The following is a 23,470-nucleotide window of genomic DNA, read 5'->3' as shown; positions in this document are numbered from 1 at the left end:
TCAGCCACTAGGAAATGTGACTAGGATGAGGAAGAGCAGCACTTTGCCCACAGGCAACCGTGACTATTGCTTGTGGGAGGGTTTCTAATTATGGGATGGCTATAGGTGGGGCTGAGTGGTGGCTGCCTCCCTAACCAGCAAAGGGGGAGGGGATGGACCATGTCCTTTCATAAGGGTAGACAAATGAAAAATAATGTAATTTGCTGTTAACACAATGACCTGCCAACTGACACTGAAACCTCAAAAAAAAAAGTTTCCTCATGACCCAAGCAAAGTTTGCAGAGTAGTCTCAGTTTTCCTTCCCAAGAAGACATAATTTACCACCCTGCCCTTGTTGTACTAAATTTAGTTAAGGGGTGGGATGAATGGAAATGAATTGATTGGTGATACTATTCTGGTCTCAAATCCTAATTTATTGAACATGTAAGCAATACCAATATTTAAGTAAGGCTTTAAATGCAACACTTAACCTTTAAGCAAGCCCTGACAGTCAATACAGATACTCTTATGTGAGCCTGATGAGTTCAGCTGGTCAGGCATTTGTCATTGCACCGGGGATTTGGTCACTGTTGTTTCGTTGCCTATGTGTCGCTCTTCCCCACTTTGTTTCCCTAAGTTTTTATATACTTTTTTTACACTACCCTTCTGTATGTCCCAGAAAACATTATGTCATAAATATCTATCAATCATCTTTCATAGTGGTCATCTTTCTGCCAGGCTGCCATCTGTATCCTGCTATCTCAGAATGCTAAATTACATTCTCTTTTAACTTTTGGCTGACATGAGTTATATATATTTATACGGTCACCGTGACCCACTAGCTTTTGCATTTGGTTAGGGGTATTATGTCAAGGCACAAAATGACATTGCTTATGCTAAGCATTTTGCTAAGGCAGTTTTCAGGAATACAGCCTGCATCATAGGGTGCGCGTCCACCTTATACCTCTCCTGTTACCACATTACACTTTTTCTGTGTCCACATGACAAAAATTGCCAATAAGCTAGCTAAATCACGTCTGTGTATCCACGTTATTAGCTGATTTTACCATTTTAGATTTTTTTCCCCCGTGGTGATTTAAAATACCTCCAACATGTTTAATTTTTAGCTCCTGAATTTGTTCCACGAGGGTTATTTTTCTTGTTTTAAATTTGTAACATGGATTTGACTTATGCCTGAAAACGTGATTTTCCCTGGTTGGCAACTACTGCACCACCAGGTGCTGCTTGGGTTCACTTGCAAATCCACGGAAATCCATTCAAGTTCATATAACTTTTCCTGCACTGATTCAACCAGGTGCTAATCTTGACACCAGGTGCTAATCTTGCAAATTTTTACTGATTATTTTAGATTAATGAAAAATTAGATTTCCCAAAAAACATGTTCCACCTTTTCACACGCATTTCACTTCTGGCTGTCCTTATCAGCTTCAGCCACATTCCACCCGGTCCCCAAACTTTTTTTCCCCTGCTCCTGCCTGGAGTTGGGGGCAACCCCACCCCCGCACTCCCCCCAACAATGCTGCTATCCCCCACCCACCCCTGCCGTGCTGCCTGCTGCTTATCACAGTGAGTCAGCTGGCCAAGCCAGCCTCAGCCTCTTTCCACCTGGACCCCAAACTTTCCCCCCCCAGCCCCTCCACTGGCCGGCCAGCCTCTATTTAATTAGTGCTTAGATTTGACAAGTACAAATTGGCCTCTGCCCCACCTTTGTGTGACTGAAACTGACAATCAGACTTCCAAGTAACATATCACAATAGGCTCTGCTATCACTGCTCACCTGATGGTTCATGATACCCACTCAAAACACCTGACTGCCCCTAAGCTTCTGTAGCCAAGCCTAGCCTCTCTATGAGCTGAATACAGGAGCCTGATATTGAAAGACTTTGGGCCCTTACCCCTTTTCTGACTGATCTGCAACCATAGATCTGCAAATAGGACATGCAGACATCGCAAACTTCTGGATGCATTTGACAGGTTAGAAAGAAAGAAACAAAGAGACAGCCAGTGCTACTGGTTTGGTGTCTGGCCCTCCACGCATTCCCCAAAGGTGGCTGGGACCTAGATGGTAAGAAAATGAGGGCATGATAACTTGGAAGGATGATGGCAGGATGGACTTGCAGTCCTTCCCAATACTGGTGACAATCCCATTCTGATAGCTGACACCTCTTTTGCTTAGCAGCCATGAACAGGATGAGGATCTTTCTATCTTTCCTGGAAATTCTCCCAGTCCAGGGTTTGGGCCACAGCCTCTTTCCAGTCCTTCTGGTCTTTGTTATTGTTGTTGTTGGGCTGCTTCCACTATATTTCAAAGGTGGTGACAAACTGGGATTTAATGGAATCATCTCTAGTATTGATCCAGGAGGACTTGTCATAATGTGATTGTGTTGCATCTGAAACCCAGCTGGCACCCTGAGCTCTCTTGTACTAGATCTTCAGGACTTTCAGGTTGGCTCAGCACTGATGCCACTGATGGTGGTGTCAGTTAGCTGCCATTTCTGCTATAATTTGTTCTGGTTTTGGTCTGGTTTTAATGGCTCTTTGCCAGGGGCTCCTCAGCCCAGGTTGATAGGAAGTCCAGGAACTGCTTGTCTCCAACGGGTGAAATATTTTGTGTATCCACACACCACCCATTCGGTAGTGCTTTTTGTTTGTTTGGTGGGCAAATGGCCATTCCAGAGTCTTTGTGCTACTCTTGAGAAGCTAAATTTCTGCAGTTCTGGCCCTGCACAGCGTAGCAGCAATGTACCTTTCTGCCAAGCTTTTAAAAACTCACTTTGCAGTCACAAAGTCCTGTAGTCAGTCACAAAGTGAAGCTGGGAAGGAGTCACAAGGGCCACTGCAGAGAGCTGTGGGTAGAAAACAAAGCAGTATGGGATGCTGCTGTGCCAACCAACTCATTAAGTTTAGTAGGGGAGACAAATGGGACTTCAAGTGCTTCACAGTGAAGAGAAAGGGGAGGACAGCAATTTCTGATCTTATGTCTTTCAAGGCCAAACCTTTTTGTCATAAGCATTGAGCATCAAATTAAAACAAAAATAAATGGATGCAGCAGCAGGTTAAGTAATTTAGGAGTGATATGATGGTAATTTTGGACACCAAAGAAGTTTGTTATTGATACCAGATGGTTGGCATGAATTCTTAAGCAAAATCTAGTGTTGAGTGCCACTTCCTCACTATAGGTCTATGTGTGCATGTAGTACTTCTTATATGCTTTATGTAATGCCTGTTCTGTGGTTGAGCCCAGAAGTCCCATTTAGAATTGAGGTCACATTAGCTAGAATTATTAAAATAAGATCCTCACTCCACAGAGTTTACAATTTAATGTAGAGCTTAGATATTACCATATTGAAACATGTATTTACTTGGGTTAAATAGTACTTGATTTTAATTTTGATGATTACTGAATTTGGGGATTAAAAATGGATTGAACAAGCTGTTTTATTTAATGGGTAAACAAAGATTTTAAAACTTGGCAGTTTATTTTTCAGTTTAGATTTGCGGTGCTCTCCTGTGCATTAAAATCTTGTGTATTGCTCATCCCTCCATTTTCTCCTCCAGAATGTTCTTTATATAACAAGGCCTACATAAAGCACTTGAACTGCAGAGCACTAATGAAAACTAATTTTGCTGCAGAAGTGGTTTAGTGAGTATCCATCTTCATGATTTGGCTACACTGGTGGTTCAGGAAGCTAACAGGAAGCAAAAGCCCTTAGGAAGTGATAGGCTGGTCCTAACTGGTGGTAACTTTTAAAGATCACATAATTTTATGCACAATAATGGCAATAATTTGATCTGATCTCTTGAGAAGTTTTTTTAAATTTATATTTACTATTTAATAATTATTTTTAATTGCTTGGGGCTGAATTCTGTTCCACTTATTACATATCTAAGTGGATTCAAGGTGGAATTCTTCTTCCCCTTTTCATCTAAATGGTGGTTTTCTAGCTACAAAAAGCACATTTTTGCCACTTACATGCAGGTAGCAATTCTATTTTCCCAGTACTGTGAATGTGTGAGTGTTTGCACACAGCCAACTACTGGCTCTATGCCATGTCTTAGCCCCTATAGCCAAGTGATTAGGAAGCAGGAGGCCCAGATTCTACTACTGTGCATGCTCAGTAGGCCTGTGTGAAGTGGCTAGTATTCACTTCAGATTCGGATTCAGCCAATTTTGGGGGACAGTGATTTGATTCAGTGATTCAAATCACTGTCCCAAATCGATTCAGCCAAATCTGATTCAGAGATTCAGCTGCTGCAGAGCCCCCCATGCAGCATGGGGCAGTGGGGAGCAGTAGGGATCACCCCCCCACACACCCAGCAGCACCTGGGGAGCACCAGGGCTTTCCTTTAAAGGGCCGGGAGCTGGGGCGGGTGGGGCACCCATAGTGGGGCTGGGGGAGTGGGTGGTGGTCAGGGGGGCTGGGGGAGCAGGCAGGGGATGGGGCCTGGCAGTGGTCTCCCTATGGTTCCCTGCCCCCTTCCGCAGACCCCCCTCCCTCACCCCTGGTACTTACAGCTCCTAGTCCGGCTGCAGCTTCCTGCTGCAGCCACCAGGGACTGTCCAAATCATCAAAGATCTCTGAATCTTTTCCGAATATTTTGAGAGCTTTGAATTGTTTTGGACCTTTTAATTGGTCCTTTGATTTGATTTGGATTTGGAGATTCTGCTACTGAATTGGGCCAAATCTCCTCTGAATCGAATCACCACCCAAAGCTTTGCACAGCCCTAATGCTCAGTATATATGTTCACACTCTGCCTGAATTGCTAATTGTTTAAGTACCCAAAATATCACTTATGCAGTTCAAAACTGTCATTTAGGTGCATAAAAGGAAATGGAATTCCACTCTTAGGCTTCTAAGTGGGCACATCTACATGAAATACTACTGCACAGTGGTTACTGCACATTTATTTAGTACTTGTATAATCAAATACTGAATAAAAGTGTAGTAACCAGAATTACCGCTCAGTAGTGCCAGCAAAGGTCTTTTAGGTGACACTACTGTGCAGTAGCCTAATGGTAGTGTATTAACACTATTAATGTTGTTATGTGCTACTGTGCACTATTATTTGGCTACTGTGCAGTCAGCATCTCATGTAGATACACCCACTAAATCCTACTCCACATTGCTCAAGCTCCTGAAAATATGGCATCTTACCTTTAAGACTGCCTCCACACATGCATTTAGTCCAGCCTAGATTTACTGAGCAGCAAACTACTGCACAGTAAGTGTTTTTGGGTAGGTGTCTACACATGCAGAGATTAGGGAGAAAATTTGCTGCCAGTTCCCTGAAGCCCTACAGTGTGTCCCTGCCATCACAGGGGGGAGTTCCAGGCTCCAGCTGCAGCTGGCAGCAGCTGGCATCTATGGCTGCATGAAATTTTGCCAGCTATTTTGTTTTAATGCTGTTTTGACTGGTTTCAAGCTCAAAACAGTGAAATCAAAATGAAACAAAAGACTTTGAAATGAAACAAGAGCAGTTGAAACATTTCGAAAGTTTCAAAAAGTTTTGAGTTTCGAAGCTGACGCTGGGTTTGTCTTCAGGGAAATATAAAGTAAGGAGAGGGAGGGGGAAGAGGGGGAAAGGACTGCTCTGATATTGACTGTGTAGCTGGCCAGTGACTGTGATCCTTCCCTGAGGTCATTTCCAATCCCAGTGCTCTGGGAGAGGGATGGAAAAACAGCATAAAAAGCAGCATTGTTTGAACTGAGCTGCTTTCTGCCTTGGGGTCAGTTACTCAGCTGTTTTCCAAAAACTTAACAGCGTTAGACAACAAAGAGTGCCATTCATGTCCTACTTGCTAGCCTAGCAAGTGGGATTCATCAATACCTTTTGCTTTCTACACCCTTTTATTATTATATTTGTTGATTCCTTTCAATTTATTTCCCCCCCCAAAAAAACCCTCTTTTTGTTTTTGTTAGTCTATTTTGATTCTTTTCAAATCTGTGCTTTCTCTCACAGTGTGCATTCCATTTACTGTCCAGGGAAGCACAGCATAATTATATTGCATATTATAATATAGAATATATAGAGGAACACATACAGACATTTATATATTTTTATTTTATTTATTACATACATACATGACATAAATACACATACATACAATTAACTATATATATTACATAAATCAGTTAACATTGCAGAAGAAGACACACATTTTCCAGCACACCAAGGCAAAGGCAAGACACTATGAAACACACCATGAAGTGTGCTGGAAAGGCAGCTGGCAAGCCTTCAGGGAGAGGCAGAACAGGGGCTAGAAAGAGAGCTGTAAGTTTCCCCCACCCCCCAAACTGAGATGCAGCCTCTTTGCTACAACAGGCAGGCATGAGGCTTCCACTAGTTCTACAGGCAGCAAGGAGAGGGGAACATAACCCCTCATAACCCTGTCACCACCATGACAACAAGCAGCAGCACCAGCATGACAGTCTCCTGCACCCCCACTTCACTTCCTATGCTGAGCCTTCCAGTGCAAGTGGAAGAGCGGGAGCTGGAGAGGGATCTGAGTGCCCTAAAAACTCTGGGGAAGGAGGGGGATCCATCTGAGTTTGTGCTCTACACCCCTCAAGTTTCCCCTAGAGCCAGGTCTCCTTCCCCAGAAGGCACTTCGGAGGAGGCTGTGGTAGAGGTTGTGGAGGCAAGTGGCTCAGCTGAGTCCACTCCTCCTGTTGCTATACCTCTGCCTGCTGAGAAGGAGAAAAAGGCAGTATCCACACATGCACCCACACCCCAGAAGCAAGCAGGCAGTGTGGTCTGGGGTCATTTTGAGCTGGCAGATGATTCCCACATATGCTATCTGCCTGCACTTCTGAGCCCAAACCAGCCAGGGCAAGGGAACAAAACACATGAGCACCTCAGGGATGCTGATGTATCTCTGCAGGTACCACCCTCTTGCCCTTGCTCCTCCTCAGCCTGGCACCAGTGGGAGTGTGCCCAAAGGAAAGTCCCCCTCTTTCTCCGAAGCCCCTGTCCCCCGAAGCAGAGACAGGCCAACCTGGAAGAGTGGGGGAAAGGCAGACAGAAAGGGGAGCGCATTGCAAAGGCAAGTGACATCACCCAGAGCATTGGGGAGATGCATGCTGTGGATGGCCATCCCTTCTGCTTAGTTGAGCGGCCAGGGTTCAGGTGGCTCATGGCGCTCATGGCCCCATCTTACCAAGTGCCCACACGCACCACCTTCAGCAGGACGGTGGTACCCTCCCTGTATGAGGTATGGAGGGAGTACTTGAGGGAGGAGCTGTGAAAGGCAGGTCTGCAGGTGGCCTTACACTTCACCTCAGACATCTGGAGCAGCTGGGGTGGAGATCGTGCATACCTCTCCCTCACAGGGCACTGGTATGACCAGTCAGGCTGTCAGTGGACTCTCCTCCAAACTGAGGTGCTGGATGAGTCCCACACGGCAAGGGAGATCATGGTGGCCATGAACCTCATGGTAGAGGGGTGGCTCATTGGGCAGGTTGAGCTCACCCATGAGTTCATGATCACCGACAATGGGGCCAATATGGTCAAGGCAGTCCGTGATACAAACTTTGTTGGCATCCACTGTGTGGCACAAAAGTTCCACCTCATAGTCAGGGACGCCTTAGTGGGGGCGGGGGGGGCAGGACTGCTGGTGATTGTGCTAGCACCACCAGCCAGCTCATTTCAAATGCAGGAAGGTGGCAGGCTACTTCCACCAGAGCATCAAGGGGGACAAGAAGCTACGAGAGAAACAAGCGGAGCTGAACATCCCACAGCACAAAATCATGCAGGATGTGGAGACTCGGTGGAACTCCACATACCTGATGCTCAAGAGGCTGGTGGAGCAACAGAAGCCCATCCATGTGATGGCCTTGCTCGGGGAGACAGGAATCAGTGGCCCCCTTCACAGAGCTCAGTGGGATACCATCTCCCAGATCTTGGTGGTTCTCAAGCCCTTCCCTGAAGCCACCTCAAGCCCTTCCTTGAAGCCCTCAGCACTGGTGGTTCCCTCCTTAGCCAGGTGATCCCTGTAGTGAGGGAACCTCAGAACCAAATGGAGAACTTCCAGGGGATCAATGTTCCTGGCTGGGGCAAGCTGCTGTTACCAGATGTGCAGGGCCTGGTGAGGTGGCTGAAGGAGGGCATCAGGAAATGGCTTGATCCCCTGCAGTCCAGTATAGTCCGTGTGCTGGCCGCCATATGTGACCTGAGGGTAAAGGGCAGCATATGCAGCAGCCAAAGCCTGAATCAGTGGGTGGAGGTGTTGGTGAAGAGAATCAGGGAGGCAGAATGGCAGAGGTAGGGGGATGTGGAAGAGGGGGATACACTGTCTCGTGCCAGCATGCCATCCACCAGCCAGTCTCCTCCTCCATCACAGGTGCTGCCAATGTGGGCCAAAGGCATGGCTTCCATGGCAGGGTCCAGAGACACCAGACCCAACCATCAGTCAGGTAGCGCTCAGGCCTTGGCTGCCTATCTCACTGAGGACATGGAGCCACTGCTGTGTGACCCCTTGGCTTACTGGGCAAGCTGCAGCCAGATGTGGCCAGATCTGGCCATGGCTGCCTAGGAACACCTGTCCTGCCCACCTATCCTGTTCACCAACCAGTGTTCCAAGTGAGAGGGTGTTCAGCATTGCTAGGGATGTAGTGACACCCCACCTCCTTGGTTTGGTGGAGCAGCTGGTGTTCCTCAAGGTGAGCCTTCCACTGCTGGGGTTACTCAAGCTCCAGGTGCAGACTGAGTGAATGCCACCCTCCTCACTCCATCTGCATCTATTTCTTCTTTAAATTTTTAAAAAACCATTTAATGCCCCACTCTCAGAGCTGGAGGGGGCACTCACTGGATCACCAGCCAGCAGGGGAACAACATGCCCCTGCTGAGTTCCCGTGCCAAGACAAACTTGGAGGTGTGGGCTGGGGCTATGGGGAAGAAGGAGGATCCAGATCCTGGGCATGACCACTAAAACTGCACTCTGCCAGGGTCAGGATGCTTGGTAAGATTGCTGGCCACATGGCCACCCCAGGAAATGCCAGGACTGAGGATTCCCCTGGTGAAAGGTGGGTAGGAGGTGTCATAACCTCCAGCTACCACACTCACGCAGACAGTCCTGGCTGGGGAAAGCCCAGACCCATCACATCTTTGACAGGCCTGAGGCTTGCTGGTTGCAGTGGAGTTGCAAGGCTCCAAGTGAGCTCAGGTTAGTTGCATGGAATGCCAGCTTTCAGGTTGAAAAACCCTTTGTCAGGGTGAGGAAGGAACTGCAGTTGGTGCGTGTGATGTTCCTGAATGGAAGGAATAGTAAAGAAGCCAGAGGCTCACATGTAATGCAGGCAAGAAATCCAGTCAGTGAAAATTGAAATGGAGGTGTCAGGGGGTGAGGGACAGGCTGGGGTCGGGGAGGAAGGGGGATGTAGCAGTTCAGATAAAAGTGGAGAGGTACCTGGGGAGTCAGATGCCCGGCAGGTTGTAGTGTGTCAGAATTCCAATGTCTATATTGATTCCATGAGATTCTGTACCTAGGAGATTGATGAAGTGCAATTCATAGGCTCATCTGTAAAAAGTGGTTTGTAAATTCCCCTTGAGGATCAGGCCTAACAGATTGGAGATAAGTGGTAGGACTGTGCAAAGCTTCAGTCCCTGATTCATTTAGTGGAGATTCGGCCTCATTCGGTGACCGAATCTACAAATCCAAATTGAATCAGGAGACCCTTTAATATCTCTGAATCAAATTGGAACCCCCTGAATCAATTCAGAGAGATTCAGAAAGATTTGATGATTCTGAAAGATTCTGGAGCAGATGGTAGGACTAAAATTGATGTGGATCAGGTGAAGGAACACCTTGAGAATTTGGACATTCAAAAGTCTGCGGGCCTAGGTGGAATGCACTAGAAAGTCTTGAAGGAGCTGGCAGACATCATTGCGCCCCCCCTTGGCAAAGATATTTGAAAGTTTGTGGTGCTCAGGTGAGGTCCTGGAAGACTGAAAAAGAGCCACCATGGTCCCTATCTTCAAGAAAGGGAGGAGGGATGACCCGGGGAATTATAGACCAATCAGTCTGATATCCATCCATGGAAAAATTATTGCTCTCTCTTGCTCTCTCTCTCCCCTTCATTGCTCTCTCTGTTTCTCTCTCTCCCTCCCTCATTGCAGGGGTCAAATAGCAAGGTCTCCATCTCCTCCTGGCTCCAGCTGGGGCCCCGGGTGGAGGGCACAGGCATGCGCATATGAGTGCTGCCAGGCCTGGATGGGGAGGGCGAGGCCATGCTGGGTCCCATGCCAGCTCTCTGGGCCCCTGAGCAGCTGTCCTGTTGTTGCTGGCCCTGGGAAGCTGCCAGCAGTGCCCAGTGCACGGACACAGCACAGGACTGGGAGCCACACAGAAGAAGCACACAGAAGAAGCTGTGCTCCACAGCACCTGCAGATGCAGGACAGGCTGCTGGGGGGTGTGCAGAAGGCTGGTAGGGCTGGCCCTGCTGCATCAAGCTGGCTGCAGGTAGACCTGGGGGCTGGAAGATCTGGACAGAGGCTACAGCAGGCTGCAAAATTCTGCTGGCTCTGATGACTGTGCTCTGGCAAACGTGTGGCTAAGTAGGGCCAAGCAGCAGGACTGGGGTGCTGCCCAGGGGGACACACAGGGCCTGCAGTTCCCTTAGATTCCCTGGTGTGTGCGCCGCAGGGCACAAAATGTCTGCAGACTTTCATAACCTATAGGTAGGAGCCACCATAGAGGCAGCCCAGCCCTGGAGCAGGAAAGGCCCCCAGCCAGGAGCCCTGGAGTTGCTGTCAGGCTGGCTCCCTAGTGCGTGGGCAGACCCAGTGGCAGATTTGCTGCTGGGTCACATTTACGTGTGTGTTACTGCTCAGTTACTAATCATGCTTAAATTTGCTACCTGCATTTGCAGGTTTACTGTGCAGTAAGTGCATGCATGTGTAGACACTTGCACTTACTGTACATTAAACTAGGCAACTGCGCAGTAATGTGTCTCATGTAGATGTACCCCCTAAGTCATAAAAAGGAGGAGGAGGACCCACACACACTGCATTCCAAAGACGAGCAGGGTGGAATGGAGTTGCACTTAGGCACCTAAATTGACTTATGCACCTAACGTGGCATAGAATCTGGCCCTTGATGTCTACCTAATTAATTGCATTTCAATAAGTAATAATTAAGGCTAGATCCTTTCACACCGATTAGTTGGCAAAGTGTGATTGTATTTCATCATGCATGAGTCCCTGAAAAACTTATTTTTGTAATGCACTTTCATCTTGGCCTGAAGACACTAAAGAGTAAGAGGACTTACCCACATTTTGAAAATTTTTTTTAGGGATTAGAAAAAAAAGAACAGGGTTGTGCTTAAATGCCTACATATCATTTAGATATCCATGAGATGAAATAGAAATCTGGCCATAAATATTTAATTTATTGCCATGTTTAGCTATGTTTTGTTAAGCAAGTGCCACAATCTAAATTAAAGATAGCATTCCCTGATATGTACTTAAAAATATTTTTCTGTAATGTGGCATTCATAGACAAAAAGTGTATATGTTTACCTAGACATGTTCAAGATAAACTATGGCTTTTCTAATTTAGAAGATTAAAACATCAGTCAGTAATTGCTTTCCTTTTTTTTCTCACAAAGGCACATGTGCACACACAGTGTACTGTCTATATATTATAAACAAAGCACTTTGGGCTCCTAGGGAAAAGCATTAAATTTTTATGCTATTTTTTATAAGTTATTGAATGCAGCTTTACATCATCCTGCCAGTTCTTTAATGTTGGAAACATTGGGGAATGTTTTTCATGTCAAATTCTGACCATTAAATATTCATCTGAATATTTAATGGTCAGAACAGTAGAAGTGGAGACCTGACTATTCTGTGTCCTGAATTGTAAAGAAAAAGTGCATACCACAATGAAATGCTTTCACTAATTCTATTTTAAGACACATACTGAGATTGCATGATATTTTCTTATGTCAAATCTCTTAATAATTGTTGCCATCTTTGTTGGACAGTAAAAAAAAGATCACATGTCTCAGGTAAATAAGCAGTGATGTTAAGTTTGCATTCTGCCCTATAAGGAATAAAACTTGTTAGAGACAATGGGAGCAGAAGGATAATGAAGAAAAGTACAAGCCTTCTACATCAGGCGAAATCCACCATTTAATTATTCGGTGTTCTCAATCTCTCTATAATAAACGTATCAAGTATTATAGAGAAATGTTATTAAGAGCTACTGAGTTAAGTTACAAGGAACTGTTTTTTTTTTCATCTTTTTTTGCAATCTTGCCACCTGGTGGTGTACTGTAGCAATGAAAGTTTGGGTGAAAACCTGTTTAAAGAATACGATTGCTTGGTAGGCAAGATCATAACAGCAGATTTATAATTAGATACTTGATTTTAACAGTGCGATTTCAGCATGTTCTGTTCCAGTTTCAGCTGTAGGTATTGTTGCAATTCTCAAGGCAAAATAGCAGTTAAAAGCTGCTAGCAAAAAACTGGGAAAAAAGCACTTAGCATCCAGAAAAAATTAACGTGTAAGCTTGCTGATTTAAAAAAAAAAATTTTTTAGTAAAAATATAAAGTGTATTTTTTTTTAAGTAAAAATATAAAGAGCAGGCACAGGCAATTATTTTGGGTGGAGGGCCGTTTACTGAGTTTCGGCAAGCCATTGAGGGCTGCATGACGGGCAGCCCAGGGCAGATTAATATTAATTTTCAAAAACTTTTAGGAGCCCCATGAGCCGGATAGAATGGCCCCCAGGCTGCATTTTGCCCACCCCGGTGTAGAGCATAGCTAGATTCTTCTTAGGTTGGCATTAGGGCTGTGTGAAGCTTCAGTCAGTCCCTGATTCGATTCGACGGAGATTCAGCCCAATTTGGTGGCCAAATCCCCAAATCTGAATCAAATCAGGAGACCCTGTAATCTCTCTGAATCAAATCAGAACCTTCTGAATTGATTTGGAGTGATTCGGAAAGATTCAGTGATTTGGACATAGACACAGCTTTAAATATTTTTTCTACATACCTCAAGGTACCAGGTGGCTCATGAATGCTGAGATGGTGGGGTAGATGGAGCATCCCACAGGAGAGTGGGTCCCTAGTGCACTTGGCAGCAGTCCTGGAAGTGGAACAGAAGCACTTCCAGTCCACTTATGGCTCCACCAGGGAGCACGCTGTGGGGTTCCCCCACGCCCCTCCCAGCTCAGTGACTGGTGCCTCCTGGGTCTGGGGGTACACCCGGGGTCCCCCCATGGCTGATTGCTAAGCTGGGGAGGTGCAGGGAGGCCCTCCTAGCACACTCCCCAGTGGACCCAGAAGTGCACTGGAAGTACTTCCAGTCCACTTCCGGGTTCACCACTGAATACGCCCCCCGCCCCGTGGGAAGCTCCCTCCATCTGCCCCAGGATCGCATCCTTCATGAGCCATGCCTGGTACCTTGAGGTATGTATAAAAAATATTTAAAGCTGTGCCTATGGCCTAATTGCTGATTCTCCAAATCGGCGTCAAATCTTCAGATTCGGATATGGCCAAATTGAATGGTGGACAATCAATTAATCAAATCACTGTCCCTGATTCAGGCTGAATTCAAACCCGAATCAAATATGGCCCATTTCACACACTCCTAGTTGGTATATGGAACAAGATTCTTACTTCACTAAAGTGAGGGGTAACACTTGTTTTATGCGGGTATTATGTCCATGTCTTTCTTTGCAGGAAAATATACATCTGCTTTCCCCTTCTCTGTGTCTCATAAAAATGAGGGGCAAGAATGTGGTCTTTATATGAAACTTTTAGGGAAGAGTTCTGTTTCTCTTTGTGCACCTAAATGGAAGTTTCCTAGCTACTTACCTGGCTGTTTGTGGTCCTGCCTCTGCTCTCTGGATACATACATAGTAGACAAAGGTCATGCCCATATGCGGAGGAAGACCTTCTTACATGTCCCCTCTAATAACTAAGTAGCTAAAACAGTGGTCAGCAAGGTTTTCTGACAGTAAGCCACAATGACCCAGTTCAGGACACACTTGCTGTCATTGCTTCTCTTTGCCACCCAGCCACAGCATGCATAGTCCCCAGCTGGGGTGTGCCTGGAGGAGAAAGGGGAAGCAGCCCTTGCCAGGCTTTTCTTGGCTTGCTGCTCAAGGGGTGAGAGTGTTGCCAGACCCCAGCCTCTGGCTAGCACTCTGATGCAAGAGGGGTGGGGAAGAAGAGGAAGGACTGCTTGTGTGCAGCACATGCATCTGTTGATAATACTAAGCTTTTCAATCTCACTCTCCCTGCTTTTTCATACTGTCTGCAGCAAACTGGCACCCACAGATCCCATGCATTGCAAAACAGATCATTTCTCACACCTCTCTCTGTCTCCTCTTGAATACTGACAGAATGCAGCCTTTGAAGGAAGTAAGCCAGCAGGCAGTTTATCAGCCCATCAAGAAAACAAAGCCTTTCTCATTAGTTCAGGCTCTTCTTAAACAGCTTTTTCCAAGGAAGGAAGGTAGAGATATTACCAGCTGACCTGTTGATTAGCTCCAAAAAGCCCTAAGCAGACACTGTCCTGTCTACCTTTGTCCCAGTGAAACTGGAGACACACACACCTCTCAGCATTAGCTACCATGGTGGTGGCATGACCATGATCAGATGCCAGCTAGGGTCTGTGCCATTGTGATGCATGCTGTGGGAGAGGAGAAGGAGGGAGGGGGGGAGCAGGGGGAAGCCAGGCAGATGCTGCTGTACCTGCAGTCCTCTACCCCCTTCTCAGCCAGCCAGAACAGTGATAGTGCTCCAGCTAGGGAGGAGAGGGGCGGAACCCAGCCCAATCCAGCCCAGGGCTGAAAAGCATGCTGGGATGCTGGAGGACTCTTAATTTAACTTGGACCAGGAAGGGGTCTGGGACGGAAGTTGCATAAACTGGTTTGACCCAAATCAGTTAAGTCTGATATCTTAAACCAGTTTCAGCCATTTTGAAACTGGTTTATGTGCACTGAACTTATGTTCCGTTACAGGTTTAAACCAGTTTATGTGTAAATTCTGTCCCTAGCCAAGATGTACCACTTGCTCTTATCCTGGTCATATGCAGTGAGTCACAAGCAATCTTTCTCTCTCTGCTCTGGCAATCAGTAGGATAATTTCTTCATTTAACTCTAGCGGGTTCCTTCATCTCCTTCCCTGTTTTTGCTGAGCTCAGACATAGCAACAGATGTAGAAATTAACATGGTTCAGTGTCTGATGATAGCTGCTGTCCATTTCAATTGCTCTTTGTCATCTCCTTGCTACCTATTCCCTGCATTCAAGCTCAATATATTTACCTTCTCCTATAAGCTTTTCTACCCAATGCTCACTTATTAATATTCTACACTTGTCCTGTGAGCACTGAATATTATTGGTGTCAGGGAACTATTTTGGAATAGTTTCACAGCTTGAACTGCTGAAGGCTTAAACTTATATTCTTTGGTATATAGCCTATTTTAAAAAATGTTAGAAATTCAAACTGGTTGCAAGTCCCCCAAAATCTTGTGTGAATGAAAAAATGCAGTGCATTAAAATAGATGAGAAACCTAAATATTACTAAAACTAGTGTTTTGTAAAGTGGGTAAGATTGAAGGGGCTGTTGAATTCAAAGCCCATAATTATAAGCCAATATTTTAAATCTTTGACCACATTGTTAGGATCTTTTTAACTGCTTTAACTTGTTGCAGGATGATCCATAACCATTCATGACATTGAATATTTTGTCAGCCTAATTTATCCTACAGGGATGTCCAACAGATGATTTTTTTTTGTTTGTTTGTTATATTACTTTGCTTAACCCTTTAGAGTTTGTAACATATGCAATAGTATTTTTTTTTCTTTCAGTTTTGAAACCAAGGTTCATTATCATAGGAAGTCTCAGATGGTTATGTGACTGGGGTCCCTGTTTATGAAGCACTCATTCATTTTATAGGAAGACAGTACTGTAAGTATAAAAGTTTAAAATGTTCACAATCATATATTAAAACAAAAATCTCCAGAGAAACTAATTAATCCTAGTGAATCAAATCTTGTTTGGCAGGTTAGCTTTATCAGTCAACCAATTCACTTTACCACGCTACAAATCAGAACCTATCTCCGTTTGATAACACCAAAGTAGGCCCATATCATTTAAGGAGAATCTTGCTAGTTCTGGACACTTACCTGCTTTCTTTGATACATAAATGATAGATATAAAAAAAAAATAGAAAAGGAATGCTGAATCAAGTGGGATTATAGAGTTGCATAAAGTAAAGGATTAGTGATTATGGCAGATATGTGTTTTAGCACTTGACAGACTGAATTGTTAATGAATTATGTAACTGTCAAGAATTCAGGGCAGGAAAGGTAAAGTGAATACATGAAGAAATTGCAGTACTTTTTTATGATACCTACCCAAACACACCCAATGCAGCTGTAGCTTGTCATTTGGGTTCCATTAGGATTTTGGACCATTTAACATTAAAGTTCTGCGTGCATGTTTGTTTATGATTTTATGTGTATGCTTTCTGGATACATAAATGTTAACCAGAAAAATAACCTATACTAATGCAACATCCAATTATGCAACCCGTATTGCAAAGTTCAACAATGCAAAAAGTGAAGTTTCTGGAAATGATTAATGTTTTTACTATATATATTCATATATGTGTTTACTTTATGTACATATTTGCTTCACTTTCTTTCTCCCTCTTTCTCTATGCATGTATAGAACATGGACATTAGTCTATAAGCTATTAATTAAACAAAGTAGGAACCAATATATGTGTACAACATGGCCACATTGACATTGCTATCAATACTTTGATATTTAATTTTTCCAGTTCTGTGATTTTTTAAGTGTGGAACTTTGTTACTGAAGGAAGCATGTATATGTTTTGAAAGATAATGGGTAGGAAGACTCAGTAGGCTTCTTTCCTTAGTGAACTTGGCATAAGCAGAGTCCCAAACATACATGGAGATCCACTCACATTATTGTCAGTCTGCATGAGGCTAACAAGCAGAACTCAATGCAGAAGTAGGTTGTACAAGACAAAAAAAAATCACTTTAATAAAAAAGTATAAGAAGCCAAAAGTTTGAATTGGGTGAACATTAATAATGTGATAATGTAATTTGCTTTCAAAGCTTAAAAAACTCTATTTTCTCTAAGCAAAAAGAAAGCAGCAGTGATTTGTCGTGTGTTCACTGGTGAACCTTAGGCTTTACTTCCTTATAAGTATTAGACTACTTCTTTATAAGTGTTTTATATAGAGAGATTTAGGTGTTTATGAGTACCTGAAAATGATTCGTTTAGTGGTTTTTTCTGTATCAGTAAGGCTTTTAAACATTGTTAGCAAATAGAAGGGGGAGAACTATTATAGACAAGTTTATATATATTATATTCAGCTACTAAAACTGCTCCTAAGTGTATGGAACAGTAAAGAATGTAGAACTAGATTTTTCAGAATTAATCATGGAAAATAAACAATAAATTATTTTTATTAGGATTTTCTATAAGGAAGAACCAAATATTATCTAACCTTTATATAAAGAAAGTGGTGGCCTGCGCAGATTTGCTTTATGCAATATACTGTATTGAGGCAAGGTTCTTTTGGTAGATATGATATTTTTTATTAGACCAACTGAGTAGTTAGAAAAAAGTTCTTTGCAAGCTTTTGGGTGCAATCACCCTTATTCAGGCATAGGGAGTCTCTGCAGTTATGAGACTCCAAGAAATAAAAGAAGCTAAAAGTGTGACAGGATGACAGTGAGACTGTAAATAGGTAGACATTAGGAAAACAAAAGGTAGAGAAGGGAAGGGAAGGGGGAAAACAAAGGGGTGGGGGAGGGGGAGATGCCAAAGGTAAGTAAGGGAAACTCTACTGTAGTAGTTTTCCAAGGTAGAAAAGAGGCTGTCTGTGAAAAAATAAATAGCTGGAAATTAGGAAGACAAAGGGTAGAAAAGGAGGGGAGGGGAGGGGATGAAGTGGGTGGGGGGAAGAAAAGTGTAAAAGATCAAGTCTGGCAGGTACCTAGTGAATCAGATGTCAGACAGGTTGTAATATGTCATAAAGCCAATGTCTATATTGAGTCAATGAATTTATGTATCCAGTAGATTAATGAATTTGAAGTTCATAGGCTTGTCTATGAAAGGTGTTTTGTAAGTTCCCTTTGAGGATTAGAATTGAGAGATTGGAGGGGGAGTGATTGTCTTGTGAGAAGTGGGCATGCACAGGTAATTGGGTATTCTTGTCTTTGACAGATTTTTGGTGTGCATTCATTCTGGTGCACAGTTCTTGTTTGGTTTCCCCTACATATTTTCCATCAGGACATTTGGTGCACTGGATGAGCTATATAACTGTAACAGGAGGGATGTCAGGGTTGCCGTGCTCTCCCCTGCCGCCTCCTTCACCGTGCCAAGCGGCCTTCTTGCACCCTCCGATTCTCGCCCGCCACGTCTTTGATTTTATATATTTTATAGGGAGGCTACCTTCTGTCTTGACCACGGTTCTCCTGTCATCGGTGTCCCCTGCACCTAAGCCTTATGGGCTATGTGTGGCTTCTGCCACCCCAATACCACGCCCCAAGCCTTGCAGATGTAAATGGATGTTGTTCTGTCCCTCTCTCTGTCTTCACGCCCTCTATGGCACTTGGGCTCTCTGCAGTCCCGTCTCTCTCTCTCTTTTGCTCTCTCTCTTTCCGTGCCCTTCTCTCGAGTCTATGCCGCCCTGTCTCTAGGGCCTCCTCAGTACGCCGCCCGGTCTCCTGGGCCTCCTCAGTACGCCGCCCGGTCTCCTGGGCCTCCTCAGTACGCCGCCCGGTCTCTCGGGGCCTCCTCAGTACGCCGCCCGGTATCTCGGGGCTGGGGACTATGTGCCCCATATGCAGCACTCTCACTGGTGCTGGGGTCCCCACACTATTGTGAGTCCCCTATGAGGCCTCCTCCATCCCTGAGACCCAAACCACTGGTTTAACAAACACTAACCTAAACACAGGCCCCGGGGCTACAACGCAAACATAAGCCTCCAGCCAAACTACGCTCAGGCCTACCAGGGTTCTCTATCCCACCGCAGTGACCAACGCTGCTCTGGCATCCCGGCTCAGCTTCTCTTTTCTTTCTGGCAGGGAGCCCCTTCTGCCTTGGCTGCTGGTAGGGAACTCCCACCTGGCCTCCTGCCTGTGGTTTATATAGGAGCCAGGCCCTGCCCCTTCTTGTCAGCTGGCTAGGCAGGTGCGGATCATTAGCTCCCTCTAGTTGCCTCAGCAACCAGCACCTGAGGAGTCTTCCTGGCTCTCTCAGTAACAATAACATTTCTGGAGGTGCAGGTGTAAGATCCAGAAATGGTGATGGTTCTGTTGTAGGCTGTGGTTATTGTGGGAGTGGTGGAGATGTGTTAGCAGGCTTTCCATTGCAAGTCCTGGCACCGTCTGGATCCATTAGGTATGGTTTGGGTCATAGGGAGTTTGCTTCTGATGATGAGTTTAGTGAGGTTGTTTAAAGGCTAGGATGGGTTGTTCTGGAAACATCTTTCTAAGAATTGGTTCTTCTTCTAGTATGGGTTGCAATTGTTCAAGGATTTTTCCATGTAGGTTCCAGGGAAAGGTCATATGTCATAACTAACAGTGTGTGATTTGTGGGGATTTTCTTTTTGTACTGCAGCAAATCTTCACAGGGTATCCAGGTAGTTCTTTAAAAAGTATGATCTTTCTCTCTGGAGGAGTATCGTTGTTGAGTGAAGGCCCTTTTGAGATTTGTGAGGTGGCGATCACTGGTATTCTCCTCAGTGCATATTGGAGAACTTGGCTGTAAATTACAGATTTCTTGGTTTGTTTAGAGTGATTGCTGGTTCTGTTCAGATATGTATGTTAGTCTGTGGGTTTCTTGTATATGGTGTTTTGTATTTTACCATTTTGGGATATTGATCATGGTGTCCAAAAAGGAATGCTGATGTTAGAGTATTTAAGTAATAGTCTGATGGAGGGTTGATTATTGTTGAATTTTTGGTGGAAATCAATCAGAGACTGCAGAGGTTTGGTCCAAATGATGAAGATGTCATCTATGTGTCTCAGGTATAGCATGGGTTTGATTGTGTAGTTCTTGAGGAATTCTTTTTCTAGGTGGGCCATAAAGATGTTGGCATATCATGGGGCCATTTTAGTGCCCACAGCTGCAATTGTGGTCTAAAGAAAGTGTTGGTTATTGAAACTGAAGTTGTGGTGTATGAGGATGAAATGTATAGTGACATCCATGGTGGCTAGGAGGGTATGGCTGGGAAGGTGGTCTATGTTTTTTAGTTGTTGCAGGAAGTATGTTGTGTCTTGAATAAAACTTGATCGTTTATTGGAATCTTCCTTGGAGTCTCATAACAGCAGAGATTCCCTATACCTAAAGAAAGTTGATCACACCCAAAAGCTTGCAAAGAACTTTTCCCCACCTTCTCAGTTGGTCTAATAAAAGATATCAAATCTACCCAAAGAACCTTGCCTGCCTATGTCCTTAGAATAACATGAGCACAACCAAAAACCCAGCATACTATATTGAGAGTATTTGAGGTAGAAATGAAGTTATGTCAGTACAAATTTATTTCTGAAGAAATGTTTTGAAGATAATTGATTAAATCAAATTTATGAACTATAATATACCATAAATACAGATGCAAATATGGCAGGACTACCTCTTCAATCTAGGGTAACTTTTTTTTATACCTAAAGGATCCCATGTCAAATTATACAGAAGTAAGCAGATTTATAGTTATTTATTCATCTTAGCCCTTATCTAAGGAAATGCATAGGTAACTGCTCTATTGTTAAAAGTATACAAAAATATGCATAATATAGCATACATACAATTTAAAGCAATTCACTTAAGCTAGGTACAGACAGTCAAAAAGTCCAAAGTTGAATCAATTCAGTCTTTGCAGGTTAGTCTAAAATGCACAGATTAAATTGAAACAGAAATGAACAAACATTTACCTTTGATTCAGGAAATGTAGCTACATACCTGCAGTGGCTCAGACCAGAAGCTGGTAGGGGGGAGGGGTGGGGGTGCTAAAGCACAGCTCTCTGGCTGTGTGTTCACTTCCTGTTCCTGGTGCCCCTGAAGTCTTTGGGATTTGCAGTCCAGAATTACAGCAGCAGGACTCTGCAGGGCTGTTCATTACTTCCTCTTCCTGCTTCCAGGTGCCTCTAGGATTTGTAGTCCATAGTCACAACCAGCAGTAAGTTTGAGCGGGGCAAGGGGTGTTTAACTCCCCTCCCTGGCCCCAGACCCTAGTCGGGATTTGCCTGGAGGGGGCAGTTGTCAGCCAGCCCTCACTGCTCCAGCTAGGGAGCAGAGGGATGGGGCCAGCCGTGCTCTCTGGAGCAGACAGCACAGCCCAGGCCAGGGCTGGAAAGCATGCTGGGATGCTGGAGGACTGTGATTTAACTTGAACCAGGAAGGGGTCTGGGACAAAAGTTTCATAAACCAATTTGACCCAAATCAGTTAAGTCTGATACTACATTCAACAGGTTTATCTTAAACCAGTTTCAGCCATTTTGAAACTGGTTTATGTGCACTGAGCTTGTGTTCTGTTACAGGTTTAAACCAGTTTCTGATCACTTAAACTGGTTCAAGTGTAACTTCTGTCCCTAGCCTTAAAGACAAATTTGTTGATGGGCCCTAAATTATATGTGGATAATTCTGTTTCATGTGTATAGGTAATACATTCTAGCTAAATGTCAAGTCTGACTACTGTTCATAGAAATACATAAAACTTCATTTGAATCTAAAATTTGCATATCCTAATCCTATGGTTCTCAGTCATAATGCTGCAGCACCCTGGGGTGACTTAACATCCTTTCAAATACATTGTGAGGTACCACACAATACTAGCACCGTTAAGCACGTATACAAGATTCACAAGATTAACCCAGAGATTGTAAATAGAAATGCCTAATGTTAAAAATGTTTTGATCCATTGTAATCTTTCTGAGTCCTTTTCAGCAGGATTGCTCTATTATTTTTCTGTACCCTGAAAAACAAATGAAAACTAAGAATTTACATTTTCCAAGGGGTACCTTTAGCCAAATGAAGGGTGCCTTGAATCTAAAAAGGTTAACAACCATTGTTCTAATCATTACCTATCTTTTATCAGTTTAAAGTACAAGACAGTGTGGACATAAAGATCACACTGGGGTATTTTAAACATTACCTCTTGTTGACATCATCTCTGTTCCACTGAAGAAATATATCAGTATTGCTTTTCTGAATTTTTTTAATGGTGCTATATACTGCATAGATCAAAAACTATCAATCTCTTATATACCTTGAGATTCAAACTTCTATTTGTAATGCACTGTTGAAATTAACAGTTCTCAATAATATTTAGGTAGTCAGCCATTGAAATGCCTATCTTTAGATTGAAAGACTAAGAAATACTATAACCAAATGAGTTATTTTTGTTAGGAACACAGCACCTTGATTTTCTAAAAAGTCAGCTCTTTCAACTTTCTTTTAAAGGAACAAGGATGAATTTGAAATTTTATCATTTTTTGTATTTCCCATGATAATAGCTATTATTTTTCATTTTCCTTCTGGAATGCAAATTGCAGGCATAATCACACAGCTGATATTTAAAGTAAAAGTTTTCAAAAACATTCTTGGTTAGAACAGCCTCAGTAAGAAACACCCTATTTTGAATTTTAAGGAAGCCTATTGAGAAAGATACAGGAAACTAATGTTCTGACTACCTCTTGTTTTGTAGAATTTTTAAACCCATTTCAGCCCAACTTTCTTGTGATATATAACTAAAGATGAATACACTCTTTTAGAGATGAACAAAGATCAGGTATCCATTCTGATTTTCTTAGCTTGTACTATATACAGAGATAAAATTAAGTAGGAATGGATGTTAATTTGTCTGTGAGAGTTTGTCTGACAAAGCTATGAGTTCACTGGTATTGGTTTTTCCTTATTAGCTGTCACTGAGGGTCTTTTTCAAAAACCTTTACAGATGAAATACCATAAAGATTGTTCTGCTGTTCTCTTTAATATTTGCATGAGCATCTAAGAAAAATGAGAAAACATTTTCCGTTTCCTTACTGGTGTTATAGCGATTTTATTAAATTTAGATGTTAAAAGTTGATTCATTACCCAAGTTCTTGGCTAACAAGCTCTAAGTCAGTCCAGATAAACCATCATGGTGCTTTTTGGTTGTGTAAAGTATTTGGAGATGGTGGTAGAGAATGTATCTGTGATAGCAATTACATGTTCTCCTGCCATTCACTTAACTGGTTTGCATATCCACAGTTGCAGTAGACCTCTTGCAGTAGAAGCTCTCTGCTTCTTAAAGAGTGCCTGTCATTTTGTGCAGCTTTCCACGAGTGTGTAACCATTTCCTCACTCATCTCAGCCTTGAAACAAGAGCCTTTTTTCATGTCCGGAGTAGATTGCTACAGTATACCTAGCAGGGCTGCCATTGAAGTTTACTGGAAATTCAGGCTGTTGCAGAATGTCTGAAGTAAATTGCTTAT

The 23,470-nt window shown here is 43.7% G+C and overlaps 1 protein-coding gene across 5 annotated transcripts in view; it reads left to right on the top strand.

Annotated features, from left to right (window-relative positions):
• Positions 1–23,470, top strand: part of ATP2B2 (ATPase plasma membrane Ca2+ transporting 2) — a 1,183,685-nt gene that overhangs the window by 435,015 nt on the left and 725,200 nt on the right. For all 5 annotated transcript variants that reach the window (XM_059716030.1, XM_059716027.1, XM_059716026.1 and 2 more), the window contains exon 3: positions 15,823–15,922. The gene's annotated coding sequence lies outside the window, so the exon portion shown is untranslated. The remainder of the gene's footprint in view (positions 1–15,822; positions 15,923–23,470) is intronic.

Source organism: Alligator mississippiensis, chromosome 12, assembly GCF_030867095.1.
Source record: "Alligator mississippiensis isolate rAllMis1 chromosome 12, rAllMis1, whole genome shotgun sequence".
NCBI lineage: Eukaryota > Metazoa > Chordata > Crocodylia > Alligatoridae > Alligator > Alligator mississippiensis.
This window is presented reverse-complemented; position numbering and strand designations above follow the sequence as displayed.